We start from the raw sequence: 14,395 nt of genomic DNA on the forward strand, positions 1-14,395 counted from the left end.
GACCTTGACCTTGATCATATGTGACCAAATGTGTCTCATGATGAAAGCATAACATGTGCCCCACATAATTTTTAAGTTTGAAACAGTTATCTTCCATAGTTCAGGGTCAAGGTCACTTCAAAATATGTATACAATCCAACTTTGAAGAGCTCCTGTGACCTTGACCTTGAAGCAAGGTAAACCAAACTGGTATCAAAAGATGGGGCTTACTTTGCCCTATATATCATATATAGATGAGGTATTCAATCTCAAAAACTTCAGAGAAAATGTGAAAAATGTGAAAAATAGCTGTTTTTTAGACAACATTTATGGCCCCTGCGACCTTGACCTTGAAGCAAGGTCAAGATGCTATGTATGTTTTTTGGGGCCTTGTCATCATACACCATCTTGCCAAATTTGGTACTGATAGACTGAATAGTGTCCAAGAAATATCCAACGTTAAAGTTTTCCGGACGGACGTCCGGACGGACGGACGGACGACTCGGGTGAGTACATAGACTCACTTTTGCTTCGTATGTGAGTCAAAAAACCGACAGAGTGATTTCCGGAAGTCGTCTTAGCCGGCGGACTCGGGAAGAACAGCGTTTTTACATCATCATGTAAAGCATGCCAAGAAGGAAGACCTCCAGAAACACAAGGGCAAGAGAACTGTCCTTGTTTCTACCCCCACCCCTCCCCATCTATTTCTAGTCGAATTCTAATGGTAACCTACATTGTGCAGAAAGGAGCATCTCGTAAATTTACCATTGTTAGTTTTCACCACTGATGGGAGAGCAAAAGAAGAAAGAGGGTTTCACCTCAAGGTTTGCGATACACTGTGATACGTACATTTTTATAAAAGGCGGCCGACAATTCACGAGATTCGTAAATCAGGCCAACCTTTTTTTGTCGTCAATCCAATACTTTCATTTTGAGATCAAAGTGAGACAATGTGTTCTGGTTTTCTTCTTTATTTGTTCTTCTTCGTTGTTCAATTGCCCACTGTGACCACACACCACCTCCCCCCCCCTTCCCTCTCTCTATCCATCACTTTGGAATCCCTTTGTATTTTCGGGAAACCTTCTTGTGGAATCTGCATGAAGACAAAGTGACGAGGAAACAAAAAGAGATTATTGTGAGTCGTTAGGGCTGTCACACAAGAAGAAATCTAGGATGTGCAACCCGTCGAAACTCTGACTGAACTGAGTCGGTTTGATGATTTTCGCATTTATTTTAGAATTAAGAGGGGAGGGGGGGGGGGGGGGGGGGGCGGGGAAGACTCGCAAACTGACCTCCACGCATGACAATTTTTTTCTGAAATAACTAGCATGTAGTGCAGTTGTCCATGGTTATTGATGATTCCTGTTGAATACTGAACAGCTGTTAGTGTTGGGTCGGGCTATTGGAACACCGAGCTGTACCTTCGCACAACAGTGGAACTCCCCTGTTAAGACAGCTCCCTCCCTTTTAAGACCTGATTTTCTCAGATTTGTGGAGGTCTTAAAAAGTGGGTTCCACTGTATCACAACAGGCCCAGATTGTGACTGCAGCCCAACTTGAGGATTAACCCAGCCCGTCCTCCGAACACTTTCCACTCTAGAGGATTCGCTCTGACCTCCCTTCCCTCATCCCACACGGCAAGTTTAAATCCTCACACCGAGCGCCATAGAGCAACACGGGGCCGGTGTCACGAACTGAAAACTCGGCCTAAACAATCCCTCTCAATGCGGTCAATGCGCATGCGCTAACATGGGGAGATTAATCAGGTCGTGAACAACCTAACCCTAACCCTTACCCTAACCCTTACCCTAACCCTTACCCTAACCCTTACCCTAATCCTAACCCTAACCCTAACCCATGGTTCGTTCGGTCAAAGTGTCGCATATTTTAAGTCCAAGATGGTTGCATGCGCATTGACCGCAATGAGAAAGATTGTTCAGCAGAGGTTTCAGTTCGTGACACCGGTACGCTTGCTTTTAAGCAATGGCTTATTGAAAAACATGTATGTTTGGTTTAAACAGTATCTTATTCATAAGCACACAGACCACACCAAACCACTGAACACATCCTCCAGCGATGCACCATCCTTGAGAGTCTCAGGGCCGGACTAGGTAAGTACTCCGAGGGGGGGGGGGGGGGTTACAGATGGGGGTCCAGGGGGCGAAGCCCCTTGGTGGGGGTCCAGGGGGCGAAGCCCCCTTAGTGGGGGTTGCAAGGGGGCGAAGCTCCCTTGAAGCTGAACGTTTTTGATGTTTCTGGAGGGAAAGGAAGCCTCTCCTTGAACGAAAAAGGTAAATTCGACAGCAAGCTGTATAGGCAATGACGCATAGGCAACGGAATGCAATGCAAGGAATGTTCCCTTTTTCATGAATTGTTGTTTTGAGGGGGTGAGAGGTGCGATTTCTCCTCGGATTTCATGGTGATCCAGATGCAACCTCCCCCCCCTCTCCCTCCCCCCAAAAAAGAAAAAAAATGCGTTTGGAAGGTACATGCTTAAGCCAGGGGGGGGGGGGGGTGTTGCGCAACCCCTGTAACCACCCCCCCCCCTAGTCCGGGCCTGAGTCTGAGGAAAACCGTGTGGCCAACTGCTGTCTCCCTTCACTGCAAGCTGTACGGAGAAAAGGAAGACATGGAGAAGACGGCATCATTCGTCTCGCTGTCCGGACTGACAATATAACGTGTGATCGACAAGAAGAAGAAGATAAACACACACATGATAATACCCAATATTGACGGACTGTGTGATATCTTCTGCTATGGTCTGTTGAGACAGTGATATCAAAATCGAGACCGGAGGTCGAGATTTTGATATCACTGTCGAAACAGACCAATAGCAGAAGATATCATCACACAGTCAGTCAATGTTAGATATATTGCTAATTCTCTGGACATTTTGTATTTACTGTAAAGAAATTACAAAAGTATTTGTCTCAGTTTTGGCTGTTCCATATCCCTCCCTCTGATTATTATTTCTTTTTGTTCACTCTTTTCTTGTACTTTTCAGTATTTTAAAATGTCTTTCCTTTCAAAAAGTCTTTAGTCACTTGCTCAACTAAATTCTGGGATAATTACATTTTCATATATATTTGTTTGTTTTTAAATTTAGGTGTTTTTGTTTTTGAAGTGGGGAAGCAATAAAGAGGTCGTCGATATCAAAACTGATATCGACGGAAATGTCGTCGATATCACTTTTGCACTGAGCTCAGTTTTGCCCAATTGACCAATGGAAATCCACGTAACATATGAAATAGCAATATTACAACATGTTTACAACGGAGCACAGTAAGTTTAAAACTTATAATAAGCGCTCACATAATTATACCTGTTATTACATGGCGGGATATAACTTACAAGATATGGCGACAAATCTTTTTGAAAAAAAGAACATATTGAACAGACAGAATGGAAGGAGTTGGTTAAGGAAATAAACAAAAAAACATGTATGTTTACAGTCCAGTATTCATATTTCAGAATCAACAGCAAGTTAAACGCTTAGTGTGGGGATCAATTAAGTAGATATTTTTTTGTTTTTGCGGGGAGACTTAGTCGAACACTTTTTAACAACCTCTTTACGTATTTTCATATTTTAACAAATATATGAACATATAATGAAGAATGCAACCTTCCAAAATGAAATGCAATTTTTTCAGCTATTTTCTCCGGGTTATCTTTGGGTTTTTTTTTCAGCTAACTTTTCGGATTGACTTTGCACCATAGCAGGATAAGTTGTTTTTTAGCTAACGTTTTGTGTTGTCTTTGCCATGTTCCGATGCTCATTATAACCTCCCTAGAACCAATGCCATCGCATCCCGGTAACAATGCTTTCAGACAGAAGTCGCAGGATTAGCAGTGCTGGATCATCAGGAGATTACATCCCATTGTCAATAACCGCTCTCTCTCTCCTCAAAGACGTTACCAACGCGCACGCACGAACACAAACATTTTGACCATCTGTACAAGGACAGTGAACGTACACGCACGCACGCACGCACGCACGCACGAACATATAGTCTGAATTATCTACCCTTTCATAATCTGATTTTGTCCTCTTTGCTGGAAGAGTTTGTATACTGCATAGTATTGTTAGCGCAGTATTGTTAGCTATAATTTAGTGGTGTGTGTGTGTGTGTGTGTGTGTGTGTGTGTGTGTCTGTGTGTGTGTGTGTGTATGTGTGTGTGTGTGTGTGTGTGTGTGTGTACATCGCCGTGAGCTCTGGTGAGAAAGGGCGATTAATAAGTGTCCATTATTCTTATCATTATTTATTCCCCCCTCTGCTTCTTTACCTCTGTAAACTTGTAGAGCTAGTTATTTTTCGATAATGACCCCGCAATAACGATAATAACGAGCCAGCAACAGCCTGAATCCTCGATAGTGCAATGGGTTGAGAAGCTCTTCTGTTTCGGTACTACTTTTGCGACTGAAAAGTTCCGAACGCTCTATACGTACGAAGTATACATCTCTGGAGCAAACAATACAAACATACCGCCTTTAAATTTACAACTACAGGCCTGAACACATGAATCTCCATATAAAATCCATGAGTTCGGTTGTTTTCTGAATCTAGATCTCACGCCGTATAAACGGTTGCGTCGACTGAAAGCCGCGGGATCGGTTGCATCGACTAAAAGCCGCGGGATCAGGACACGCGAGGTGAGTTTCTCCACAAAATTACAAATCTCTTCTCTTAATTAGTAGATTATCACATAACTTTTGTTTACACTTTGAACTTAGGTGTTGTAGCATCACATCATCGATTTTTTTCATTGATTGCATTTACGTGTGAATGTTGAACTGTGATTATTTACACTTTTTCAAGCGCATTTTTGTAAATTTTGACTTTCAACCTTCACCACTAAAAATCAAGCTTTCGGACAAAGCTACAGACAATAAAAATGTAATCAATGATGATTTATTGACCATTGGGTTAAATTTCATTAGCTAATGTTACATAGTAACTTCATATTTTACGGATATGCAAGGACACTAAACAGTTTGACGGTTGCACACCACGGAAAATCCTTGTACAGACCGGTTGTGCGCCACGGTAGTCATCGGTTGTGCGCCGTGGAAGTAATTGAAAGTTTAAAAGGTTTACTTTAAGGCTGCAAAATCGCTTCTGAACATTGTAAAACAAACATCATGCCATGTAATGGTGTACAGTGGCCAGCAAAAGTATCGCACCAAATGGGAAGAACGGAAATGACTAAAATTGCTTTGAACGAATCGGGGAATCACCTCACATTTTAACGGTCCTAATTAGATATGTAAGAATTCTTCATTTGCTAACCGATTTGGTATCACAAGAAAAAGGGGACTTTCGTCTTTACTATGTTAAAAATTCATGAGTGTAGTATACTTAATTGTATTAAAAAGACCGTTTGAAAAGTGTCTAAATTGTTAGACCTTTCCTCTCTTTTTATGTGGTGCAATACTTTTGCCGGCCACTGTATAGGTGGTTTGACCCGGATAGTGTACAGTCCCAATAGTTTCATGGAGACACGCACTTTAGGATGGTACTCGCACTCTGATACTTCTAATTTTCTATGGCAGATGGAGTCCGGTCCCTGAAATCACCTGTCCACTGCATAAACCATGGATGCGAATCAGCATAAATGACAAAGAATATTGGCTGTTTAATGCATGTACATTATTTGATTTTACTTAAGTGTGTATATTATAGCTATTTTCATTTTTTGGTTCAACGTTGTTTTATTGTTACAGTTTTATTTTCACCTCGGTGGTCTTGTTAAGATGATCACGTGCTACATGCACACGAAAAGGCAAGATAATGATTGTGTTCAGGCTTGTATATAAGGTTGTTTTCTAATCATTTAATATGTTTGCAATTTCTTATGTATACTAACTTGTAGACCCTCACCCCCATAGCCTCCCCTTGCAATGAACTTTGTTTATGCAATAAAATGTCTTACGTCTCTCTCTCTCTCTCTCTCTCTCTCTCTCTCTCTCTCTCTCTCTCTCTCTCTCTCTCTCTCTCTCTCTCTCTCTCTCTCTCTCCAGGGGCGGATCCGGCCCCTCTCTGCCGGGATCGGTGGGGGGTGGTAGTCCGCTACCGTGGGGGTTGGGGGTTGCAGAGAAGCAAAATTTGGAGTTATCGAATCGTAAAAAAGCACAAAACATCGGCATTAATGTGGTGGGGGGCTATGCAAACATAACAAAACAAGAGCTGAGACATTCACCTAATATAACTTGATATTACTCGCAAATTTAGAAGGACAATGTCCCATGGTGCACAACCGCTGGCAATCAAATATTGTAGCGACGTGCAACCATGCCCTTCCATGGTGTGCAACCGTCAAACTGTTTGGTGTCTTTACATATACGTAAAATGTGAAGTAACCATGTAACGTTTGCTAATAAAAGTTAACCCAATGGTCAATAAATAATCATTGATTACATCTTAATTGTCTGTAGCTTTGTCCGAAAGCTTGATTTTTGGTGGTGAAGGTTGAAAGTCAAAATTTACAAAAATGCGCTTGAACAAGTGTAAATAATCACAGTTCAACATTCACACGTAAATGCAATCAATGAAAAAAAATCGATGATATGATGCTACAACACCTAAGTTCAAAGTGTAAACAAATGTTATGGGATAATCTACTAATTAAGAGAAGAGATTTGTAATTTTGTGGAGAAACTCACCTCGCGTGTCCTGATCCCGCGGCTTTTAGTCGATGCAACCGATCCCGCGGCTTTCAGTCGACGCAACCGTTTATACGGCGTGGATCTGCCGTGCACAAACGTTCATCACAAGCGAATTCCCAAGGCAAGTAACTCATACTTTGTCTAGCGACAAGTCGTAGTTTCACTCAGTTTCTTCGACAACAGTGACTGCAATCCGACGGTCAGTTTTCAACAATATTTCATTTTATAAACAGATCACACGCAACCAAATGCACACATCTCATCAATTTAAACAACATAAAGCGGTTTCATACACTATTTTCCCCAGAAAACTGAACTTCATACAGTAATTAATGTTGGAACACGGGTGCAAAAGTTCGTCTGCTAGTCCCATTTGACGAAAGAACATTGTCATCATTTTCACGAGTTTTCATTCACAAACACCTGGTAAATAAATCTCATGTTCCCCATGCAATAACTCGAGGTGGTGAATGGGCTTGAGCTTTCATGTGAAACGTGGATTGTCAAAGTAAAAGCCAATCAGGCTGATTGTTTGATGTGTGAAACCATCGTGGCTTTGGATTTGTGTTTCCGAGGACAACGATTGTAAGCATTCACTCTCAAAGACCCAATCAATGTTGATAATTACCGCGGCGACTCATGGTCAATTTGCAACTTATCTCTGTAATCGCACAATCCACAACGAAAAGTCATAAACACTTAAAAGAAAAGAAATATGCTCAACACTTACTGAACTCACACGTATGATCGCAGCTCTGTACATTTTCAGACTGGAAGAAAAGCGTCAAGAAGCTACGTTTGACGTCACATACAAGTTTACGTGTTATCTCGTGCTACTGTGACGATGCTTTGTGGCCCGGAGTTGGATTCTAAAAATTCGTCTCCCTGTGGGTTATTGTGCATTTTGTTGCACAACCAAAATGATGACAAAAACGATGTTTGGTAGCTTGTTGTCAGACCAGCACTTTGTAGTTGGTCCTCGGGGAGCATATCGCCTTTTGTCTCATATTTATCAACCGCGGCCTTCGGCCTTGGTCGATAAAGATGAAACAAAAGACGATATGGTCCCCTTGGACCAACAAAAAAGCTGGTCTGTCAACAAGCCACCAAACATCTTATATTATCCTAAGCGATACTAAAACATAAACAGAACACACAATATCTGCCTTTACCGCCACAGCAGAATAACAGCATATTTGTGTACTTGATTTTAGTCCAAAACAGGGAAACTGAGAAGAAGTGTTAACAAAATGGAATGATTTGCACGGAACTATACAACCGCGCATTAATCGATCGCCTGCGCAGGTTGACTGGTTGAGTGATTCGGATTCGATCAAACTTTCGCACAAAAACTCCTGTTTTCTTTGAATAACTGAAGAAAGGAGGAATAAAGAGGTTACACATCTCGTCTCAGTGATTATTAAAAATAATGGTCTCAGTTCGCGGTCATGAAAAAGCTCGCTGAAGCTCGCATTTTTCAGGATCCGCCAACTTCGACCTTTATTTTTAATAATCACTGAGACTCGGCATGTAACCTCTACTTATTATACTGCTGATACGTTATGTCTACACTCCACGACAACAAATCAAGGTTTTATTGTTTATCAGCATCCACAGGAGCTTGTATCAAATCGCCGGTCGATCATTATCTACAGTCCACTACTACGACATACTACTAAGTAGGTACTATATACTACAAGGAATATAACGCAGAGTGCTCCGCACTGCCGACTCGCTCCGTTTCAAGCTTTCTACATCACTTTCTGCACCCCCTTCCCGAACGCACGAACATCACACACAAACAAAAATGATTAAGCTTTCACTTCATGCAACAAACTCGAAATAACCATTCACCAACTTCGAGAAGTTTGTCAAGAACGGGGTCGGTGTCCACACCACTCCATGAGAGGAACTTGGAGCCTCGACGAATCGAAAGTGGAACTCGCGCTGATGTTTTCCGCTTTTCGTACGCTCTCAAGGGTGTACAGCATTCTAGCGGCCTGCAATTAGTCCAATATAACTGATGAGGGACACAGCAGCCTCAAACCCCGTGAAATGATACACAAAACATTCTCTTTGAGCTTAACATTGCGAAGATCGAAACCTACCGGCAGTTAACCAGGTTCAAAGGCCACAAAAGGTTACATCCGGAGCGTTCCGCAGTAAAAGTTTTACAGCGCATGCTCAGAAAACCGTCTGCTCCGGCAATGGGCGTTCTTTGACCGCCCGTTCGACTTGTCCGATGGAAGAAGCACGGGAATTAGTCGAGCTTGGACACAACGTCATTATTCTTAGACAAGCAGGTATGTACACTTCTTAACTTTACTTTTGTTGATGAACAGGCTTTAAACTTACCCGAAGTTTAGATTAAAAGAGAACTTAGACGATTTATCAGTGTTCGTAACATGACTCTAGTCTAAAAGAAATGTTGGCTGTTGTTGTTGAAGAAACAGCAAGCTTTAACTTAAAATAAAGTTCATTCCTGGTTTATAATGCCCCCAGGTAAACGCAAGTACCACAATAGGTTTCCAAACGTGCGTATTGTTCGTCTGCAGTGATCGTTTCACTTTGTAAAACGCGGTCGTTATGATTATGGCTCCTCCCACTGTTAGCCCCGCCTCTCCGTCTCTTTGAGAATCAAGATTCAAGATGGCTAGCACTAGCAGCCCCCTGCTTAGTTGACCTACTTTCATGGACAAGCATACGATTCTGACTGGAGGGTTGCAGTGGTGGTTAGTTCCAGAATCAAGACATGTCAGCTAGTAATGGCTAGTTTTGGGGTTACATCTGCAGTCACTTGTTTTTGTTTGTTTGTTTGCTTGTTATTTAATTTTTTAAATTATATTGAAGACTGTTACATGGAAGAATTTGTTTTAATGCGTTTTATTGTTGTTTGCTTGTTTTTATAAACTAGCTGTGCTGGAAGCTGAAAGTTGTAGCTTTTTAAGTCAACTAAATTATGTGTGCAATGTAAATGCAAAATTAATTTGCCCAGAGAAAAAAAGTTTATTTCTGTGGTTGAGTTCAAGTACAAGTGATTTTTTCTCTAAAACATTCAAACAGTCATGAATTAACTTCAAATTTAGACTGACCTCACCAGTCGTCTGTTTCTTACAGGCGAGGAAAGGCGAGATTGGCGAGTAGGGCGAGGAAGTACCATTTCTTGGGCACATCTCGCCGCGAGTGACGCTAGAATTCTCGCCTCAAACGCTGGGTAGCTTTAGGCTTGCTCGCTTGGCGAGAAAACATGGCGGCCACTCAGCTGCCCATCCAACTAGCTGTCCACGACTTGTTTTTTTACCGACCAGTGCAGTTTAATTCTTGTGTAGCTAGCCACCAAACCGTTTCATAGACAATCTCGCCTCCTATTTTCACGAGTGGCTAGCCGAAAGAATATCTCGCCTGAAAGAAACACGCGACAAAAATCACACACTCAGGAAAGAGTAAATTCTTTGTTTTTAAACATATTTATTACATACATGTATGTATCACAGTTTTAACATGTATATCAATTTTGATTATAACTCGTCAGCATTATACTTGTCTCGTCTAAATATCGGACCCTATTGCTACGATGAAAACACAATAGCGTTTATATAGCTATTCTGACATTAAATTCTGTGTTAAAATCATGTTTTTGTCAGCAACAATTACCAGAATGCATGAAGTCACGGAAATAACCGAACATTGAAAAACCCGCGGACATGTATTACGGAGCTCGAGACAACTCAAGATAACCGGATGTTTAGCATTTCGTCAATATGCTAGGAATCGTATGACGTCATGACGTATCATGCTTGCTTATGTGTTTTCGAAAGTCTGACTTCTGTTACTGCGGTAAATCTGTAGATGATAAGAGAACAAGGATAGTCTCAGAAGAAACGCCTAAATGTTTCAGACCGGTAACTTCATTTCAACATAGCACTATACAATGGACGTTAAATGTGACAGGAGAGTTTGCTGATTTTGTGTTCATTGGAGAGATCGTCTGCTAGAATCAGAGATAGGTCGCTTCAGATTGCAGCTTCTGGAAATTTGCAAGGTTTGTTGCCTGTTAAAGAACTGGATTTTACACGTAGTATGTATCATGTACAGTAAGCAACAACAAAAACACACACAAAGCAAATGGCATCGTCTGTCAACTAGTCACAGAAACAAACCTGGCGAGGTATGCGTGTACTTTATACACGTGGAGGAAACCGGAACCATGCGTCTTTGTTATTGCCGATATGCTTTTGGATATTGGCAAAAATGGCCAACTTCCTTAGCGTTATGCTTTGATGATCGGAAAAGGGATGTGTGAGACCATCCAATCACAGCCCCCATATTCCCCCACGTGTCCATCAGAATAGCTATATAAAGTAATGATAGTTGTCTGCTAGGCAGTGTTTTTTTTTATTTACTTTTAAAAAATCTGAGTTTTGTTATATAATTGTGTTTTTAGATACAACAGGCAGAAGCCTCTGGGTATGTCTGGCCAGCTGCAGGAATTCCACGCGACTGATGAAGGAGATGTAAGTTCTTTGAAGAACACCCGTGCCCCAAAGATCCTGTGGCTCAAAAAAGATTGTCCAGTTATGCTGATCCGCAACATAAGCGACCGGTTAGTCAACGGCAGTCTTGGCCATGTTGTGGACCTCCACCATGACAAAGTGGTTGTCCACTTTGAGAAGACCAACATGACAGTGGAGTTGAGCCGTACTGCTTTCTCAGGTATGCCTGTGTTTTTTTGTTTACCTCAATTTTTACTGAGTTGACATTTTATTTTGTCATCAAAAGGCATCATTTTCATGAGTTTTCATTTACAGTGGGCCGTCGCGATATAACCTTGAATGGTTGAAAACGACGTTAAACACCAAATAAAGAAAGTAAAGAAAGATTTACAGTGGGCACCCCCACCCCGCTTTTTTGAGACAATTCAAAATCTGACACATTAAGCTCTTAAAAAAAGAGGGAGGGTAAATATAGAGAGATTATGAACTAACAGAGAAATCTTGGTCTTGAAAGGGAGGGTAAATATAGACAGATTATGAACTAACAGAGAAATCATGGTCTTAAAAGGGAGGGTAAATATAGACAGATTATGAACTAACAGAGAAATCTTGGTCTTAAAAGGGAGGAATAAGTTTTAAATTGAGGGGTCTAAAAAGGGGGGTTCCACTGTAAAATAAACTGGGTACAATTAAAAAAATAAACATCTTGGTTCATAAAGATGAAACAAACAACAATATGCTTCCCTCAAACAGGCTGGTCGGACAAGAAACCACCATTCATCTCGCATTGTTTATATGGATGGAATATTTGATATCGTCAATTATTACACAATGTACTCTGATTTTATCTTCAAAGTGGAACCTGACTTCTAAGATCTTCAACATTCTCAGAAAACCAGGTATTGGAACAGGAGGGAGTCTTAAAATAGATGTGAATTGTGAGAGGTTATGAGAAAAAGAATCTGAGAAAATAGCCTTATAGCTTTCTGTACTACATGCATTTCTGGCGGGCTAGTAACTTTCTTGTTGGCGAGTTAAGATTTCAAGATTTGGCCATCCCTGATGTATAAATAAGATTGTGACTTTCATTTTGTTTGTAGTCCATGCCTGATCCTCGACAAAAGGACATTGCTGTGAGGCATCAGTTTCCAGTACTTCCTAGCTTCGCACTGACCATCCACAAAGCTCAAGGACTGACACTTGAAAGGTAGCTTGCAATTGACAATGTTTGAAAATAACTCTACCAGGATTTGCAAGTGTTTGAGAGTTGCGCCCCGCTTTAGTGATGTCCGGTTCCAGAGAGCCAAACAAGAATAATATGTGGTCGACCAGTTAAAACTGAGCACCTATGTTTCCCAAACTCCCATGATCTCAACAAACACATGACTAGGTTATTTTCTGCAATTGCTTTTTTTAACGGCATGGTCAACAACAAATTTGTGCTTTCGCTTGCAGTTCAATATTTTAAAAAACAACTCCTGTAAATCTGGTACCACACAGCAAGCCATGTATTATTCTCTATTTATCGGTAACTTACCCAGCAACCAAAATCACTTACCCAACATGCCTGAATCCTCGACAGCACACAGGTTTAGGAGCTAGACTTTGTGGGATCTACTTTTGCGATTGTAGCAAACAATACAAACATACCGCATTTAAATTAACAACTGCAGGCTTGAACACATGAATCGTATAAAATCCATGAGTGCGGTTGTTTTCTGAATCTAAATCTGCCGTGCACAAACGTTCAACACAAGCTAATTCCCAACGCAACTATAACTCTCATACTTTGTCTAGCGACAAGAGTCGTTCCCCTTTCAAATTTCTTTTCACTCAGTTTCTTCGACAAAAACTGCAATCCCATGGTCAGTTTTTAACAATATTTCATTTTATAAACAGATCACACGCAACCAAATGCACACATTCCATCAATTTAAAGAACATAAAGCGGTTTCATACACTAATTTGCCCCAGAAAACTTAACTTTTAACATTGGAAAAGGCAAAAAAGGCATGTGAAATGTCATAGGAAAAGCATGTAACTTTGGCAAAATGAAGGGTTTATTGAAGTGGATATTAAATCTGAGTTTTCAAAAAGGCTTTATCAGGTCGAGTATATATTTTTCTCGTGTCTTTCAGGTTCCAAACTACATATGCTGAGGACACAACCAATGAGCTATGTGAAGAAGACTTCCACTGGAAAGGATGGAGTCTGATCAGGAACCCCTAGACGACGACCCAGATGTTGATCTGGACTGCACTCCACTGGAGTTCAAGGCAGTTCTTGCAGTACACAATGCTGCAGAAAAAGTGTAAACAGGTTTTCTGCAGTAAAACAACAGCACTGTTTTACTGCAGCATTCTTGATTTCAATTTTACGTTGCTCTCGTAAAAGATGACATTATGCAGAAATGCAGCAGAAACAAACAGTTTTTCTCCAGCATTTCTGTTTTTCTGCAGAATAACTGAATAAAGTCATAATCCGCTAAGGATACAAATGTCCTAGCTCTTCAGCATCAATAGGACATTTGACCGCTTTCAGACATTTCAATAGGACATCAGAATTGTTTCATTTTCAAGAATGACGCTCGTCGTGTTACCCCCTGTTTTAATTTGACACTAATGTAGCACGCACAAGATGCCGTTGAATAGCCAACCAAACGTAGAATAGCCAAACGTGTTCAGCTTTTGTTGAACTTTGGCAGGCTTTAGTTTTATTATTTGGTGGCATAACTAAGTGCGCTTCGTCAAAATGTCTTGAACTGAAAGCAAAAGCAGACGCAAGACTAAGTCAGTTGGAGTTGTCTCCCATACTCCTAACTTTAATGTGCTGCAGAAAAGTGTCACCCAAACGCAAGATCTGCATTGCACAACTTTAGTGCACCTTATGCAAGAGTGCTTGGGCCCCCCCCCCCCCCCCCCCCCCCCCCGCGGGTTAGGGGGAGTCCCATATTGGTTGGGACGAGGAAGAATTTACCCGATGTCGTAAGAGGCGACTAATTTTAGGGATTCTGTTTCTCCTTTTACCCTTGTTAAGTGTTTCTTGTATAGAATTATAGTCAATGTTTGTAAAGATTTTAGTCAAGCAGTATGTAAGAAATGTTAAGTCCTTTGTACTGGAAACTTGCATTCTCCCAGTAAGGTAATATATTGTACTACGTTGCAAGCCCCTGGAGCAAATTTTTGATTAGTGCTTTTGTGAACAAGAAACAATTGACAAGTGGCTCTATCCCATCTCCCCTCTTTCCCTGTCGCGATAT

At 41.1% G+C, this 14,395-nt stretch overlaps 1 long non-coding RNA gene across 1 annotated transcript; it reads left to right on the forward strand.

Annotated features, from left to right (window-relative positions):
• The first annotated feature begins 8,592 nt into the window (after positions 1–8,592).
• Positions 8,593–14,053, forward strand: LOC138959845 (uncharacterized). Its single transcript, XR_011453807.1, has 4 exons — positions 8,593–8,946; positions 11,088–11,356; positions 12,237–12,343; positions 13,275–14,053. It is a non-coding gene; the product is annotated as an uncharacterized lncRNA (long non-coding RNA).
• The last annotated feature ends 342 nt before the right edge of the window (positions 14,054–14,395 follow it).

This window comes from Littorina saxatilis, linkage group LG2 (genome assembly GCF_037325665.1).
Source record: "Littorina saxatilis isolate snail1 linkage group LG2, US_GU_Lsax_2.0, whole genome shotgun sequence".
Taxonomy (NCBI): Eukaryota; Metazoa; Mollusca; class Gastropoda; order Littorinimorpha; family Littorinidae; genus Littorina; species Littorina saxatilis.